Source organism: Passer domesticus, chromosome 9 (genome assembly GCF_036417665.1).
Source record: "Passer domesticus isolate bPasDom1 chromosome 9, bPasDom1.hap1, whole genome shotgun sequence".
Lineage (NCBI taxonomy): Eukaryota > Metazoa > Chordata > Aves > Passeriformes > Passeridae > Passer > Passer domesticus.
In genome coordinates this window covers 7305327-7323393 of record NC_087482.1, presented here as the reverse complement: position 1 = coordinate 7323393, position 18067 = coordinate 7305327, and the positions used below count along the sequence as shown (strand labels likewise).

General features: G+C 48.2%; 1 long non-coding RNA gene across 1 annotated transcript; it reads right to left on the bottom strand.

The window, feature by feature from the left end:
- Positions 1-16854: 16854 nt before the first annotated feature.
- On the bottom strand, positions 16855-17824 carry LOC135307097 (uncharacterized). The gene is made up of 2 exons (XR_010367831.1): positions 17657-17824; positions 16855-17127 (listed from the first exon to the last, which is right to left on the bottom strand). It is a non-coding gene; the product is annotated as an uncharacterized LOC135307097 (long non-coding RNA).
- Positions 17825-18067: the final 243 nt, after the last annotated feature.

The following is an 18067-nucleotide window of genomic DNA, read 5'->3' as shown; positions in this document are numbered from 1 at the left end:
CACTGTGCTCAAAGTTTGCCTCTGAAGACTAAGAGGTGAGCTTGTCAAGAATCCCAGGAAACATCTGGGAAAAGGTTTTACATAATGTGGTTGTGACTAGGTACAAAGTTCCTGTGGGAAAAGATCTTTGCTTCTGCAGCAGGCTGGGTGTCTTAGGGTGCCTTACTTCTTTGCAGAGTAAATATTACCACTGAAATGCCACTTTATTTTTTATTGTATAAGTGTAAAGAATTTTCCAGAACTGTAAGACTACTTTCAAAAATAGAAACATATTGTCGAAAAAGGGATGAACCATGTGGTGAACTGTCTCTACAAGAAGCATTTCTAAATATTTCTAAAAATTAGAAGTGAAGATAAAATAGGGTTGCTTTTTCAGGATTCTAAAACTGCTTTAGGAGTGAAGTCCTTAGTCCTTGAAAAGTCCTTAAATTCTGTAGTACTCAGGAATAAATATTTAGGGTAGTCTCTCTACAATAAATAAATTTTAAAATATTTCTGAAACTTTCTCATTTCTAAAAATTCAAAACAAAGGCAAAATGGGGTGGCTTGTTCTCAGGAGCCCCATGCTGCTGCCTGCCCCCTGGGCTCCCCCATCCCCTCGGGGCCCCGCCGCTGGGCACAGCAGCCCCTGCCTGGCTCCTGCCTGCCCACACCGTGGCCATCCCCAGCTGCCCCTGGGCATGGAGCTCAGTGAGTGCTGGTGCCGGGTGGGCTTTGCTGCTGCTACCTCCCAGACACTGGGGTGGCAGCTCCATCTCTCTATTGCAACAGAAGAAGGGGCCATCACCTACTGATTCATAGAATCACAGAATCACAGAATTTCTAGGTTGGAAGAGACCTTTAAGATCATCGAGTCCATCCCATGTTCTAGCACCTCAACTAGATCATGGCACCAAAGTGCCACATCCAGTCTTTTTTTAAACACATCCAGGGATGGTGACTCCACTACCTCCCTGGGCAGATGAATCCCGTGTTTGACCACTCTTGCTGTGAAAAACTCCCTCCTTAAGTCTAGCCTGTATCTCCCTTGGTGCAGCTTGAGACTGTATCCTTTTGTTCTATCTGTTGTTGCCCAGAGAAAGAGACCGACCCCCAGCTCACCACAGCCACCCTTCAGGAAGTTGAAGAGAGTGGTAAGGTCACCTCTGAGTCTCCTTTTCTCCAGGCTAAACAATCCCAGCTCCCTCAGCCGTTCCTCGTATGGCTTGTGTTCCAAGCCCCTCACCAGCCTCGTTGCTCTTCTTTGGACACACTCAAGCATCTCAACATCCCTCCTAAACTGAGGGGCCCAGAACTGGACACAGTACTCAAGGTGTGGCCTCACCAGTGCCGAGTACAGGGGAAGAACGACCTCCCTGCTCCTGCTGGCCACACTATTCCTGATACTGGCCAGGATGCCATTGGCCTTCTTGGCCACCTGGGCACACTGGTGGCTCATGTTCAGCCGACTGTCAACCAGCACCCCCAGGTCCCTCTCCACCTGAGCACTGTCCAGCCACACCGTCCCCAGCCTATAATGTTGCAGGGGGTTATTGTGGCCAAAGTGCAGGACTCGGCACTTGGACTTATTAAACTTCATCCCATTAGATTCTTCCCATCCATCCAACCGTTCCAAGTCCCTCTGCAAAGCCCTCCCTCCCTCTACCAGAGCCACACATGCTCCCAGCTTAGTGTCATCTGCAAATTTACTAATAATAGACTTTAAACCCTCATCCATATCATCAATAAAAATATTAAACAGAACTGGCCCCAGCACAGACCCCTGAGGGACACCCCTGGTGGCTGGCCGCCAGCTGGATGTAGCACCATTCTCAACCACTCTCTGGGCCCGGCCATGCAGCCAGTTCCTAACCCAGCACAGAGTGCTCTTGTCCAAGCCACGGGCTGCCAGTTTATCAAGGAGTATGATGTGGGAGACAGTGTCAAAGGCCTTGCTGAAATCCAAATAAACAACATCTACAGCCTTCCCTGCATCCACTAGGCAGGTTACATGGTCATAGAAGGTGACCAGGTTGGTTAAACATGACCTACTCCTCCTAAACCCATGCTGATTGGGTCTGATACACTGGCCATCCTATTAATTCTGTGTGATGGCACTTAATATAAACTGTTCCATTATTTTGCCAGGTACTGAGGTCAGGCTGATTGGTCTATAATTACCAGAATCCTCCTTTGTGCCCTTTTTGTGAATGGGTGTCACATTGGCCAGCTTCCAGTCATCTGGAACCTCACCAGTGAGCCAGGACTGTTGGTAAATGATGGAGACTGGCTTTGTAAGCTCATGTGGCAGCTCTCCCCTTACCCTGGGGTGGATTCCGTCAGGTCCCATAGATTTATGAACATCCAAGCATTTCAGTAGTTCTTTGACTGCCTCCTCTTGGATAATGGGGGGGACCATTCTGCTCCCTGACACCATCAACCAGCCCAGGCGGACAGGTGTCTTGAAGGCAGGTCCACTTCCCACTAAAAACTGAGGCAAAGTAGGCATTAAGCACTTCTGCCTTCTCCTCATCTGCAGATATTAAGTTCCCTCCCTTGCCCAATAAAGAACAAAGGCTGGTCTTACCCTTCCTTCTAGCATTAATGTATTTGTAAAAATATTTTTTATTATCCTTTACAGAAGTCGCCATTCTAAATTCCAACTGAGCTTTGGCCTCCCTAATTTTTTTCCTGCATGCTCTAGCAGCCCTCTTGAATACTTCCTTAGAGACCTGACCCTCCTTCCAAAGCTGATACATCCTCTTTTTATTCCTAAGTTCCTCCTAAACCTCCTTGCCCAGCCAGGCTGGACGTTTACCCCACTGACTTATCTTTCAGCACACAGGGACAGTCTGTTCCTGTGCCCTCAAGATCTCTGTTTTGAGGCATGCCCACCCTTCCTGGACTCCTTTGTTTTTAAGGGCTGCCTCCCAAGGGACGCTCCGAATAAGTATCCTAAACAGGCCAAAGTCTGCTCTCTGGAAGTCCAGTGCAAGAGTCTTACTGGTGCTCCTCCTGACTTCACCAAATATTGAGAACTCTATTATGTCATGATCACTCTGCCCCAAGCGACCTCCAACCACCACATCTCCCACCAGCCTATCTCTATTTGCAAACAGCAGATCTAACATAGTCCCCCCCCTAGTGGGTTCACCCACCAGCTGCGACAAAAAGTTGTCCTCCATACACTCTAAGAATTTCCTGGACTGCCTCTTTACTGCTCTATTAAGTTCCCAGCAGATGTCTGGTAGGTTGAAGTCACCCACAAGAACAAGGGCTGATGATCCTGAAACATTACCTAGCTGCTTATAGAATAAGTCATCTACCTCTTCTTCCTGCTTGGGTGGACGATAACAGACTCCCAGTAGGGTGTCAGCCTTGTTGGCCTTCCCCTTAATTCTTACCCATAGACATTCAACTCCAGCTTCCTTAGTTTCAATTTCTATGGCATCAAAAGTCTGCTTAATATAAAGGGCCACCCCTCCACCTCTTCTTCCTTTTCCGTCTCTTCTGAAGAGCTTGTAGCCATCCAGTGCAGCGCTCCAGCCATGTGAGGCATCCCATCATGTTTCCGTGATGGCAGCTACATCCTAGCTCTGCAGCTGCACCATGGTGTCCAGCTCATCATGTTTGTTTCCCAAGCTGCGTGCATTGGTATACACGCATCTCAGCTGGGCTACTGACTTCATCCCTAACTTAGCCTTGCAACCCTTGGGCCTGCTTCCAGAGAGCCCAGCTGCATCCCCTTCCCCCTTCAAACCTAGTTCAAAGCCCTCTCAATGAGCTCTGCCAGTTCATGAGCTAAAAACCTTTTGCCCTTAACAGAGAGATGTACCCCATCTGGTGCCAGCAGAGCAGATGCTGTAAAAGTTTCCCCATCATCAAAGAATCCAAATGTTGCCGATAACACCAACCCTTAAGCCATTTGTTGGTGATGCGGATTCTCCTGTTTCTTTCATCATTTTCCTCCGCCACCAAAGGGACTGAGCAGAACACTACCTGTGCTCCTGCCCTATCAACTACCTGACCCAGTACCCTAAAGTCCTTTCTAATTGCCTTGACACTCCTCTTTTCAATCTCATCATTGCCAGCCTGGAGTATCAGCAGTGGATAATAATAAGAGGGCTGAATCAGCCCAGGAAGTCTCTCAGTGATATTTTGTACCCGGGCCCCAGGGAGGCAACAGACCTCCCTGTGGGATGGGTCTGATCGACATACGGGGCCCTCAGTTCCCTTCAGAAGGGAATCACCTACTACGATTACCCTTCTTTTCTTCTTGATGTTAGAGGTAGTGATCCATCTTACAGATGAATCATAATTGGGGGGGCTCACTGGGCAGACAGTTTTCTTCTAAATCATCTAGTTGGGTCTTTAGTTCCAGGACCTCATACCTATTCTGTAGTGGGACTTGCCAGGATGATGGGGATGGGGAGGAGTTTTTGTTATTACTTCCCCAAATGGGGACCCATTTCCACTCCTCTTCATCCACCAGGTGCCCTTCTATTGCCTGACAGCGGGAGGCATAGAAGTCCTCAGTCTCTCGGTCAGAGGCCTCCCTTAAAGATGGAAGGGCCCAGCTCCACCAACCTATTTCCATTTCACTTTCCCTGATACTCCTTAACCTTTCAACTTCCTCCCTAAGCTCAGCCACCAGTGAAAGGAGGTTGTTCACCTGTTCACACCGCAGGTCTCCTCCACAACACTCCCTGAAGCCACCGATGAGCTCAAACATTCTGGGCTTGGATGGGTCTGTACAGACACATCCTTTTTGGAGGGCTCAACTCACTTACACTTATACCAGCCACAGTTTTTGACCGTGTAGAAACCATTACTAACAGACACCTCAAACACAAGCAGGCAGCAAAAAACCTCAAACAACACAGAGGACTCCTTACTAGCAAGAAAGTTGGCAACCCTGCCTGTTTGCCCTGCCTGTGGGAACTGCCGCGCAAACTCCCTTGTATAAGCCCCAGAGACTCACCACACCCCTGTTTGCTCGCTCCTGTTCGCCCCGCTCCCCAGACACCTCTTATAATCAGCCACTCAGCAGCAACTCAGGTAGCTGCACCCCTTGCTCCTCACTGACTCACAATGGCCCAATGGCGGGGCAGCAGGGCTTAACTCCAGTGTTGTTTAGAGGGCAAGGCCAGGGAGCTCAGGGGCAGAGGAAGGGATGCGTTGGTCTCAGGAGGGGCTGGAGGCTGCTCGGCTAGTCTTGGGGTCTCTAGAAGAACTTGAGAAATGGCTGGGACAGGATACAGGGAGACCAAAAAAGGGATGAAGGCATCTTGGGGAGACCTATGGGGAGAGCAGGTGGCAGTGGGATCTACAGGGTAGAAGGAGGTTCCCTTGCAGATGGCTGTTCTGGGGTCCCCTTCACAGAGCACTTGAGAGGGCTGTCCAGGCCCTTATTACTGCTGGAGGAGCTGCTCACGCTGTCTGGGTGTGAGGTGCAGCCACCGTCTTTCAACTCCTGTCCAGAGCTGCCCCTGTGGTGAGAGGAGGTGGCTGAGGCCCCAGCTGCCAGTGGCACACAGGGACCCTCCTGCACAGCAGGGTCCAGAGCTGGCAAGGCTCCCCAGCACGGCTGCAGCTGCTGGCACAGCTCGGCTCAGCTGGACAGCTGCCCCTTATTGCTGGATCTGGATCTATGTAGAAATCACAAACAGGACAGTACTACTCAGGAATGCGCCTTGAGCCGTTTCATTTTCCAGCATTAGTCTCATTATATAGTTATGACAATGGGAAGATGCAAGCATTTCACATCCCAAGCAGCAGACCAAGAACTTAATGTTGCAACTTACTTTAAAAGTTTCCTGGCCAATCGCAAAACCCAAAACCTATTGACAGTAGTTCCATCCAATTAATGTAAGCACACATTCCTTTGGTTAAAATAATGCTTGCTTATTTCAAATACAATATCTGCTTAAAATACAACGCACAGAGCTCCATTATTAAGCTTAGAACTTCCTCACGTTCAACTAGATAGACGTTTCTGCAGGTTAGGGAGTTGTTCTAGACAAGTGTTAATACATAGACCATTGCTCTCTAAGTCTTTACTTGCCTACTTCTTATACAATTTTTCTGCTGGGAAATCTTATGATTACTTTTTAGCTCTAATTGCAGTTCTGCTGTCACTGAGGCTTGCCTTTTGCAGCTTTCCCAAAACCCTCAGATTCTATGGATTCCCACAATTCCCCCTCTTGGTTCAACTAAAAAGAAACTTTCCTAACTGTCTCCTTTATTAATTCCCTTGCATTTTGTAGATTTCCTATAATATATCTGCTTGTTACTTGCTTAAAGCTTCCTTTTTGCTCACATTAAGTATTGCTATATTACAACACAACAATTTTAATGCTGTGTAGGTCCAGTCAGTTCAAAGGGCATAAGTCATGTCTGATAACAATTACAAGTCATTGTTCAAAAAAATCTCGCCTGTTCTAAGGTTTTAATTCAAAACATTTTTTCTATGGCTATACCTTCATCTACCATCTCTGTAAGATTTTGACAACTTTCTGTGAATCTATTTCCTACTTTTCTCTCTTGTATGACAAAAACTTCTTTGATAATTTTCTCCATCATTTGTCGCACAGAAGTCTGCAAGGTGTCACTACTAGTATGGCCACCAAAACACTCAGCACATATAGACCTATCTTACAGAGTTCCCTTAGCCAAGGTGCAAAGCTCCATTCTTGGAACAAATCATCTAACTATGACAGACCATCTTCTTTAACTTGAGCTGTCAAATCTTTCAGCTTTTGTATGCTGTTTGGATGGATTCAGAATGCTCTGACAGGATCATGCCACAGAATCCTTCAAATTCCTCACAACCGTGTCCATGTGCCAGTAAAAGAAAATCTACTGCTGCCCTGTTTTGAAGGGTAGCATGTCTAACACTAGTAACATCTGTCAGCATATCACTGGTTGCAGTGGATGTGGCATTAGTTTCTTTACTCAGCCAACATCCAACTCAATCTCATTGTTTCAATGCCCTTGCTGAAGCCAGTTGGGGTAAAAACAAACCTGGCAGCCTGGGCAGGCCTGGCAGGCAGGGCCACGGCCAGGAGCAGCAGGAGTAGGAGGCGCAGAGCAAGGGCCATGGTGCCTTGCCCTCTGCCAGTCCCGCAGCTCTTGCTGCCACCGCTGTCCTGACACCGCTGTCCCAAGGTCAGCACCGCTGCTGCCACCGCCGCTGCTGCCGCAACAGTTGTGCTCAGGGACTGACTGCTGGCTCCTTGTGCTGCTGTGCAACCACGGGGCTCTGGGACCTCTGGGACCTCAGAGCCTGCTCTGACATCATGGCCAGGGTGGAATTGTTTGGGAAGGTGGATCTGCCTTCTTCGGGAGGGAGCTCATCCTGCCCAGCTGCTCTGCCCAAGGGCTGTGACACAGTCCCAGCTCAGCTGATCTCACAGGCTGGGGCATGAAGGGATGCAGAGCAGTTCTGCCAGGATGGACTTGGGGTTGCTGCTAGAAGAGAGGCTGAACGTGAGGCAGCCATGTGCATCCAAAGGAGAGTGCCCAGCAGGTTGAAGGAGGTGATTCCACCTCTCTGCTCTGGTGAGACTCCACCTGGAGTACTGTGGAAGAGGTTTTACAGTGGCCTCTGTGAGCCATCAAGATGTTTGATAAGAGGATCCACGTTAACCCTGGAAATAATTTTCTGCCAATTTTCTATGTCATTGACATAGAAACCAAGAAAGAAAGAAAGGATAAATAAGAGAAACCTGCAATGGCCTATTCCAAGATGAGCTTTGTAAGAATGTAGAAAAGGCATGCAGGCTAGAATAAAAACAGGGTTTGAAGCCTTCTGGAAATGGAGTGTGTTTCTTTGTACTGTCTCGGTCTCTACCACGACAGAGTACTGCATCCTGCTCTGGGTCCCCAAGGCAGGAAGGATCAAGTCCAGAGGAGGGACAACATGCTCTGAGGGCTGGAGCCCTTCTGCTTTGGAGACAGGCTGGGAGAGCTGGCAGTGTTCAGCCTGGAAGAGAGAAGACTCCAGGGACACCTGATTGCTGCCTTTCAGGGCCTTCTGGGGGCTTGTAAACAGATGGGACAGAATTTTTAGTAGAGCCTTTTGTGACCAGACCGAGGGTCTTTTAATCTAAAAGATGGTCAATTCAGACTAGATGAAAGAAGCACATATTTTACACTATTGCTTTTGAAACCCTGGCACAGGTTGCCCAGAGAGCTGGACATCCATCCCTGCAGACATTCAAGCTCCTGCTCTGAGCAACCTGACCTAGTTCAAGGTGTCCCTGCTCACTGCAGGCCATTGGGACTAGATGGCCTTTAAATGTCCCTTCCAAGCCAAGCCATTCTGTGCTTCTGTGCACCATCAAAGCAGTGCTGCATTAGTGCTGGGCTGATTGTGCTGGCACCTGTATTTTGGTACTTGTGCCATTTAGCAATTGGCCACAAGAGGATTGATGGGCTGGGCAGTGAAGTCTGCAAATAACACTCAGTGTGCTCAAGGAGAAAAAGGAGAGCAACACGGCTTCCAGTTCAGATAAATGCCAGCATTTTGCTGCCCATTCCTGGTTAGAGAAATAAAGGAATGTCCTGAAGATCCCTTCATGTGGGTTCATTATTGGCCGTATCAGTACTTGTGTTCTGTAAAACAGGTAAGTTCTTACAGCTTCTTGCCCCATTTATCCCTGGATAAACCCCAAATACTGCATTGCTCCTTGTCTACTTTCTTCCAAGTCAAGGCAATTTTTGTTCATTACTGAGTGGGACATAGTCATCTGTTCACAAGCAAATTCCTCTTGCCATTCACACAATGGCTAGACTGCTTTGTTGATTTGCTCCAATTGGACTGTAATTAAGGCCTACCTTTCACTAGAATTAAAGCTGATGCATTGGGAGGCAAAGTGTTCAGTCATTTCTCCTGGAGTCTGACACTGTAGAGAGTTGTTCTGTAACTAAATGACATTTGAAGATAGGTGTAGTCTACCATACTTCTGGCATACTGAAAGTGAGAAAAAACCCTTTGAATCAGGATTTTATCCTTTCTTCCTCCACCTCCTCCTCCCAGGAATTTTAATCTCTGGGGTCTAAGCTCTTCAGCTGCCTCACAAACATTCTTTTAATTCAGACAGTCGTCCATGCATTGAGCCACAAATCAGGACCGTGGTGTGAACCTTGAAGCAATGTAGGTTTATAGCACTGAAAATAATAATCCAATACCCAGGTTAAGCCAAGCCTATTGGTTATTTCCCAAATAACTCTACCTATCCTCAGTGATGTTTCAAAAACGATCATTGTGAAGGCTAGGAGCGGGGAGAGAGAATGTTATCAAAATTAAAAATAGAGCTTTCTGAGATCTTTATATTTCTATAAAAAGAGAGTCCAAACTATTCATCTATGGAACATTAAGTAAGAAGTGAACAAAAGACTGTCAAAATAATTGCTTGGGGAACAAAAAACCCATAAATAAAAACAAGCTTAAATGTAGATAATAAGTAAACCATCATCCAAAGAAAAAAAACAGACCTGCCAAAACTAAAACCAATAAGGCTGTTTCATCTGTCTCAATTAAAAAAAAAAAAAAAAAAACAAAAAAAAAAACAAAAAAAACAAAAAAAAACAAAAAAACCCCAAAAAACCCCCCTGAAAATAATTAGAGATTCTCAAGGGCATTACTATATATAGAAACTTCCTGGTATTGGGAAAAACATGAAGGAAGGTGTAGCATGCAATTCACAGATGTAACCTAGAATTTGTTAGGGAGGCCAGGGCTTGCAGTGGCTGCTCAGGGATGGCTTTGGCCCGTGTCCCTGGCAGCAGCCACTGCCCAAGCAGCTGCGCTGCCCCCGGGCTCTCCTCCCGGCCTGCTGGGCTTTGTTGGCTGGCGCAGCCTGTGCCCAGGGACGGCAAGGTGCCTGCAGGCCCCAGCTCTGGGGGAAACAGAGAACGTCCTGCCCGTATCCAGCGTGCTGCCAGCTCAGCAGTGCAGCACAGCACCGGCTCACGCTCTCAATTGCTCCCACAGACGTTATCAATGAAACAGGAATATATGCCCCAGAAAGTGCGCCTCCCAAGAATTGTCTGCCCCCAGGATGTGCACAGGATCTGCATGATAGGCACAGTGGTGACAGTGATCACTGTGCCACTTGTGCTGATAGGCTGCTATCTTGGCATTCGCAAGCTGTACGAGCACAGATAGTCAGTTGTTGATTTCTCTCCACAGTTTTCTTATAACTCTGCTCCTGCATAGGTAGCCTGACTGGGAGTCATGCTACTGTGGAGTTGTAGCCAGTCAATGGTTGTCCAAATAATTCTGCTGAGGGTTCTGCTGCTGCCCAGTGCTTCCATTGGCCTCTCAATTGCTGGGCCTTGTCCTGGGGGCCACTGGGGCTGCAGCCAGTGCTGGCTCCCACTGAGGCTGCCTGGCCAAGAGCACAGGGCAGAGGCAGAGAAACTTCTGTACATCATTTGGTCAGCACAGCTCACGACAGAACAGGACAGTGCTTTTTTAGTAGCTTGTGTAAAATTTCATGGTAACAGTGGTGTTGCAGTGAAGCAAAATTTGCTCCAGATCTGTGTTAAAACAAATCCAACGTGATGAAGGTTTGGCTTTGGCCTTGAGACTTTGCTCTTTGTGTGAGCCCTGCTCTGGATTGATTCCAAATCAGTCTTGGAACTGGTTTTGGGTGAAGGCTCATCCCAGCCCTGAGCCTTGGTAGTTCTCTGGCCTCAAATGGACAGCTGAGGCTGCACTGCACGACTGGGGTTCAGGGCTCCATTATCAAAGAGCTTTGAGATGTTTAAATTACTGTATTCTTACTACATGGTTTTCTTTATGAAATTCATTCATTAGTTTTTAAAACTTCGTTGTAATAAAATTTCTTTTCCAGTGCTTTTTCCAGTTATTTGATATAGTCAGTGATGGCCTAAGTATCCCATGGCTGTATTAAAAGACTGTAAGTACTATAAAATGAAATAATGTTGACACTCTTAGGTCTTTCACAGATTCCTGAAACTTACGTTGGTTTGATGTGACCAACAGAAGAGTTTGGCTCTGCTTTTAATTGAAACAAGCAGCAGAGCTGGAACCTGTTGAAGAGAGTCTCTTCACAGCTAAAGCAAACTGCCAGGGTTCTTTTATTCCAGCTCTAAGCAGGAAGATAAAAATCTCTCAGCAGTAAATCCTCCTGACCAGTAACTGATATAAACTAGGCATTTGGGCTGTTTGCTGCCTCACCCCTGAGTTCCTCAGAGCTGCAGCTCCCTGTTCTCTTGGCAGACAGGGGCTGGCTATGGATGACAGTCACGTCCCTGGCCTGGTGCACACCAGGTCCACACATGAGCTGTGGGATCGTCCTTGCACACCCCATCCTGGAAGAACCCAGGTCAGTGATGTGTCTGACCCAGTTTGATGCATGGTAGCAAAAGAAGGCAAAATAAAGGCTAGAATTGGTACCATTCTGTAATATGCTTTTGCCACCAACATTATCCAAGTTCCTGTGCTTGTTTTCCTGGAGAATTGGCACTCAACAGAGCTTCAGTGCCTTTGATCAAATCAGTCTTAAGAGCAGCTTGGGGCTGGTCAGTCATTTAGATGTCAGCACTGACTGGGGTCCAGGCAACAAAAGAACATAAGCTGCAGGCCACCAATACAGCTTTTCATCTTAATGAGCACAAAGCCTTTATTTGTGCAAACCGAGGGATGTTGGGAGGATTTTTGCATCATTGGGCCAAGGCACAAGGCTCTGGATCTACACAGCACTTTGGTAAGGAGGGGAACATGGGTAGGGACAATCCAGGCTGTTAGCAGTGCCCCCACCCCCTGATTAGGGACAGCACAATTGCTTTTAGAGCTCCTTAACCAGCTGGTGAAAAACTGATCATCGTTTCTTGCCCCCTGCATACTGACAGGCAACTTCAACAGAAAATCGGTCTCTTCCTCCATGATCTCTGAGCACCAAAGCAAAGAACCAAGAAAAAAAAAGCCAAAAACACCTCAACCTACTAAAATATAAATAATTTTTTGACCAGACTGTTTTTTGGTTTTTTTAAAGAGCTTTATAAGACTGACTAAGCCAGTGCTGAATTAAGAGTGGCACATGTTATATGCCTTCCACAAAGAGTGGGACAGCTGCTGCAATGCAAAGTGGGTGCAGAGTCAGACCCTTTACTTCAGACCCAGCCCTGCCTTCCTGAGGGACAGAAATTCATCTGTTAGAATCCCTTGGATTTTTGGAGCTGCTCTTGGCCCTCCTGTGGATAACTGGGCTGCTGTGGAGCACTGGAGAACTTTCAGCTTGGTACCTGTTATGTATATTATGGTAATTCGTACTGATAGAATATATATATATATATATATATATATATATATAAAAGAATAAAATATAAAACCTTGAAATCACAGTTGCAAGGGAAGAGGGGATTGCTTCACAGGCTGAGGAAACCACAGCTGGCAGTCGGGTAGGAGGAGTGTCATTAACATAGGAAGTGAACCCAGCCGGCACAGGAGATTGTCGTTCTCACTGGTGTGAACAGGAGGAGGCCCAGCGATGATGGCCCATGGAGATGTTCATCTTAGACAGGGGGGACCATCAAGGACATACATCTGCATACGGGATTCCGGTAACCGAAGAGTGGATACACATCAGTTCCCGGACAAGGTTTTGTCCAGCACAGGAAGGAGAATAGAGGCATCATGAATGTGAAGAACCCTGAGGAAAGACAAAGGGACTCCGCCACGGGCTAGAAAAAGAGTATAAGAACGGACTCTGCCAAGCAGCATTGGTGAACAGGGGGGATTGGGTGCGATAGAAGGCGGATCTGTGTTCACCCAGCTTCCATCCCGGGGTCGGTGCTGTCCTTGATTGTTGGCTGTCGGGACTGTATATCGGTTGTGAATAAATTTATATTTTATTTTTATTAAATTGGCTGGATCGATTTTTACCTGTAACAGTATCCATGTATGGGGGCCTGCAGAATTTTAGCAGCATCCTCCTTGGCCAACAACAGACTGGAAAGGGAAAACCAGCATCAGAAACCTGAGAGATGGAAAACTTTGAGCTGTTAGAGATCAAAAATGTCACCTAAAAATCTCAATGGCGAAGAACAACCTTTCTGACAAGGATTCCAGTAGAACAAATGACACAGGTGTTGGAATAACAGCCAGTGCCCACAGCAATGACAATTCCTTGGTGAGGAGGGTCCCACGGAGAGTCGGCTGAGTAACGACACTCACAGCCAATGTGGCTACATGTCATCCTCCTTTATTAAGCAACTTTGGCATATTTATCCTTCACTATACACTGTCTCACACCACTGGTGCATAATGCTGATTGGTTAAGTAGCTATATTCACACATACATCTTAATTACTGATTGGTTGTCACACTATAAGCATCTTTAGCTAAGGTGTGCCAAATGAGCTACTCCCACAACGTGCTTGGCGCATTTGGTTTCATCCTGACACAATGCTCATTCTTCCTTGTTGCATCTATTTGAGGACAGTGCATGGTCTATCTTGTTCCTGTTCGAGTACGGTACATGGTTTTCAGAGTAACTCTGAAATCTGCAGGCCAGGGCTGTCCAATTCCCGCAGGAGAATATCATGGCCCTATCTTCAGCCAAGAATCCTTCTACACCTTGGAATAAAAGGCAGTGCCCACTGCAAAGACATTTCCCTGGCCTGTGAGCTCCATAAACCACACAAGAAAATGGCACTTTTCCTGAGTGCTTCCCAAAGCTTCTCTGCAAGAAGCACTGGAGAAGTGCATGGGGCAAACATTCTCCAAGTGCCAAGCTCTTGTGCAGCAGAAAAGGTCTAAAAAATCAAAATTCTAGCAAACGAAATAAATCCATCATTCATGGCTTGTAAATTCTCTGATGAATCTCAGTTACTTTGGGACAAAAACAAACACAGGGCAAACTTTCCCAAATATGGTTTCATGACAAAATTCCCATTTGGCTGCTCCTGTTTATGGAAAAAGATGAGATAACAAGCTGCTCAGCTCAAGAAGGAAAGGAGGATCTACACTTCCCTGTCATATTTTCCTACTGACAAAGGAATTAAGACCAAGAATTTGGGTAAATGGAGGGATAAGACTGGGGTATGGATGTGGTTTTACATCCTAAGATACTTCATTTGCTAAAATAGAAGCACTTTTGTTGTACATGGATCTCCTTGCTAAACCTCTTTGTCTTCAAACTCCCTTCCTCCATGGCAGAACAGAGCAAGCTCCATCTGTCAGAGCTTCAAGTTAAAAGCTCTGTGATGAGTTATTTTTAATGGACCCATTACCAGTCCGTGGGGTTGCTGTCATGAGGAGCTCAGGTGGCTTTTTGTTGAGATCAAAATCAATGAGCCATTTGCCCCAGCTCCACCTCTCCTGAGGCAGCACTGGCTCCACTGTGCCATTTCTAAATGAAAATTGAATCTCCTAAAGAAGCCAGGCCAAAATCACGAGGGAGGAGTCATGAAAAATAACTTAGGTAGTTTGCTGGGTATTGGTCTAACAGCTACCACCTTCACAAAGTCCAGGCTACACTTAACGAGGCTCTTTGCTCGGTAAGCAACCTTTCAATTGGTAGAGTTTCATACCCATGCAGAAGAACAAAAAGCCACTTCCACTGTAGAAACATAAGCTGCAGCTTTGCAGTGAGTTGTGCTCAGTAGCTGACCTGCTGCAGTAGTTTTGCGGCAGTTTTAGGCAGGAGATACTGCCATAAAATTTCACAAGAAAATTTTCAAGTATCTAAACTATGCAGTATTATGTTATTTTCTACCTCCAATATTGCCAGCACATGGCTTAAGGAAGAAAGGTATTTACCAGCCATCATAGATGAAAAAAATTAAAATGAAAAAAGGGCTTTTCAGGAAATCATAGTGATGGCCACCAGTCATTTTCCAGCTTTGCAGGATTTCGGTTCAAAGTCAATCTAAACAATCCAGCATATGTCTAGCAAGAAGGAAATCACAGATCATCTCTGCTCCTACACCCAAGCTTTTCTATATCAAAGATGGATGGTATTCTTTTCCAGCTCTCAAGAGATGTGTCATAATTTACCAATAAACAAAATATCATGCATAGAAATATTTCATAGATTGTAGCAGTTCCTTTGAGGGGAGCTCCCCAGGGAGTCCCCGGAGGGCCCCCTGGGCTGTGAGTTCGCTGGCAGCAGCAGGCACGCAAGGAGACTCCACACGGCTTCTGAGGGTGCTGATTAGATGAGGGTTTATTGGGGATCCCAGCCCCGGGAGTAACATGGTTTCAGAGGGAGAAGGGGGAAAGGGAAAGGGAGGGGGAGAGAGGGCGAGCCTAGGGGAGAGATGGGCCATGAGAGAATCTGGTCTTCCTCGCAGTTTAAGAGGGAAATTCAAAGTGGGTACGAAATAAGATTTGGGTCAATGGGATTGCAGATTCATGGGACTTCAGAGGAGGAACACAGCTTGGAATAAACCATATATTTTCAAGAGGTACATTTTCGAGATAGAGCATATCATTTGAATAAAATACAACACCACAATAGATTAGTAAGATAGATGACAGATAGATAGATAGATAGATAGATAGATAGATAGATAGATAGAGAGAGAGATAAGGCAGACAGAGATAGATGAATGCACATGCTTGTATCACTTTACAGAGAAAGGGATAGGGAAGTGACAGGTTATTCTTTTCCATACATGGGAAACAATCTTTTTCCCAGAAAAATCAGCTTCCTTCTTCAATGACCACCAGGGTATCTGAAGACCCCACCAAGAAGGCCCTGTGATGCCATTGGCCTGTGCATCCAGCAAGTCAAGAAAGTAAGGCCTGCCTCTTAATACTAAAGAGGTTAAAGAGGTTTATTCTCAGTTTTTGGCAGCAAGAGGAACAAACTGAAGCCAGTTACTGTAAAATGCCTCCACAAGCACCAGTGCAAATCACAGCCAAAGGAAGGATGACAGCCCAAGCAGACAGAGATCCTCCTTCAACCCTGGCTGCATTGAAGCCCCACTGACTGCCAAGAAGAAAAGCGCCCTACTGAGAGCAAGCAAACTTAACCCTCTGCCAGGACACAAATTTAGAGGGAAAAAAAATTTTAAAATCCCTACACCACCAGACACACTTCCCAGTGAGAAGGGTTGGAACAGTCTGCCCCCCAGCACTTCCCCGGCAGGCAGGTTCCCAAAGGTGCTGGGAGCTAAGCTGTGCCCTGCGAGGGAACAGAGCCAGCCTCCCTTCAGTGGGAGAAGGCGCGGCCTCAGCTGTAGCCCCCGGTGCCTGCGGTGGCCCAGGGCACGGCCATGGCTGTCAATGTGTTGGGCTGCAGCACAGGGCAGGCCGGAGCTCAGCAGCCTCAGCAGAGCCCAGGGCCGCGGCCCTTCCCTGCCGGGGCCCGAGCCTGGCCCGGCCCGGCCTGGCCTGAGCAGCCCGGACTGGCCCAGGGGATGGGCTGCGCCCGCCCGCTGTGCCCACAGGCTGGGCCCAAGCCTTTGCAAGAGGCTTTCTCCCAGCTTGGCAAAACCTCGGCCAAGTGTCCCTGTGCTGTGCTAAGAGTAAAAAACCCCCTCAAATTTAACCCTGCTGCCCACCGCATGAGGGATCCCTGCACACCTTAGGAGAGGCCATCAATACTCCTTTGTGCCTCATGAGGGATCCCTGCACGCCTCAGCAGGGACACCAAAATATCCCTTTGAGCCTCTTCAGGTCCAGGCACAGATGATGCCCCAGAAGGAAATGTGCCCTCAGCCCAGGGACGCTCAGCATGGGCTCCCCCATCCCCTCGGGGCCCCGCCGCTGGGCACAGCAGCCCCTGCCTGGCTCCTGCCTGCCCACACCGTGGCCATCCACGGCTGCTCCTGGGCATGGAGCTCAGCCGGTGCTGGTGCCGGGGGGGCTTTGATGCTGCTACCACCCGGATATAGTTATGAAAACTTTGTTCTTTTATTTAAATATGAAATATGGGCCAAGCCCTGCCCTCTCGGACAGGGGATGCCCACCTTCAGTCCTGGCCGGGGAACAGGACCAGGGGGCTCAGGGGAAGAGGGTCTCGTGGAAGGATGGGTTTTGGGATGGCCTCATGACGCTGCTGCAGCCACGGCAGGGCAGATATGGGCAGAAGTGGAGAGCTGTTATAAACTATCAAGTTCCCGCTGCCTGTGTTTTTAGGCCCATCTGCTGAAGATGCACAGAAGCACCTGTGAAGAGAGGAGGTGGCTGAGGCCCCAGCTGCCAGTGGCACACAGGGAGCCTCGTGCACAGCAGGGCCCAGAGCTGGCAAAGCTCCCCAGCACGGCTGGAGCTGCTGGCACAGCTGGGCCCAGCTGGACAGCTGCCCCTCAAGGCCCCGGCCAGCAGGGACGGCTCTGGGCAGGGTCCCTGGCCAGGAGCGGGCCCCAGAGCGCCTCTGCCTTTCAAGGGCAATCTCGGCCCTGCTCTTTCTCTTCCCCACCTCCCTCTGCCTCTGCCCCGTGCCCCTGGGGCTGCTCTTGGCCAGGCAGCCTCAGTGGGAACCAGCACTGGCTGCAGCCCCAGCGGGCCCCCCAGGACAAGGCCCAGCAATTAAGAGGCCAATGGAAGCACTGGGCAGCAGCAGAACCCTCAGCAGAATTATTTGGACAATCATGGACTGGCCACAACTCCATGGCGGCCTCCCTGCGAATGTTTAATGTCTGCATTAGATTTTCATAAGAAACTGTTTCAGGGGAAGATGAAGAAAACACTCACCATTTTCTCTTCCAGTAATAATGAATTTGGACCCAGCATAAGATGAAGATAAACGCCAAAAAAAGCAGGCCTGCCATTAACCCTGCCCAGCAGCCTGTTCCCATATCGAAGCCCCTTCTGAGGCCATCCTGGGCATCGGGAACAGGTCTTGTGGTGCCGGCTGCATCTGTGGGAGCGGTGGGGAGCGTCAGCCCGTGCTGTGCTGCACTGCTGAGCTGGCAGCACGGTGGATACGGGCAGGACTTTCTCTGTTTCCCCCAGAGCTGGGGCCTGCAGGCGCCTTGCCGGCCCTTGGCACAGGCTGTGCCAGCCAACAAAGCCCAGCAGGCCGGGAGGAGAGCCCGGGGGCAGCGCAGCTGCTTGGGCAGTGGCTGCTGCCAGGGACACGGGCCAAAGCCATCCCTGAGCAGC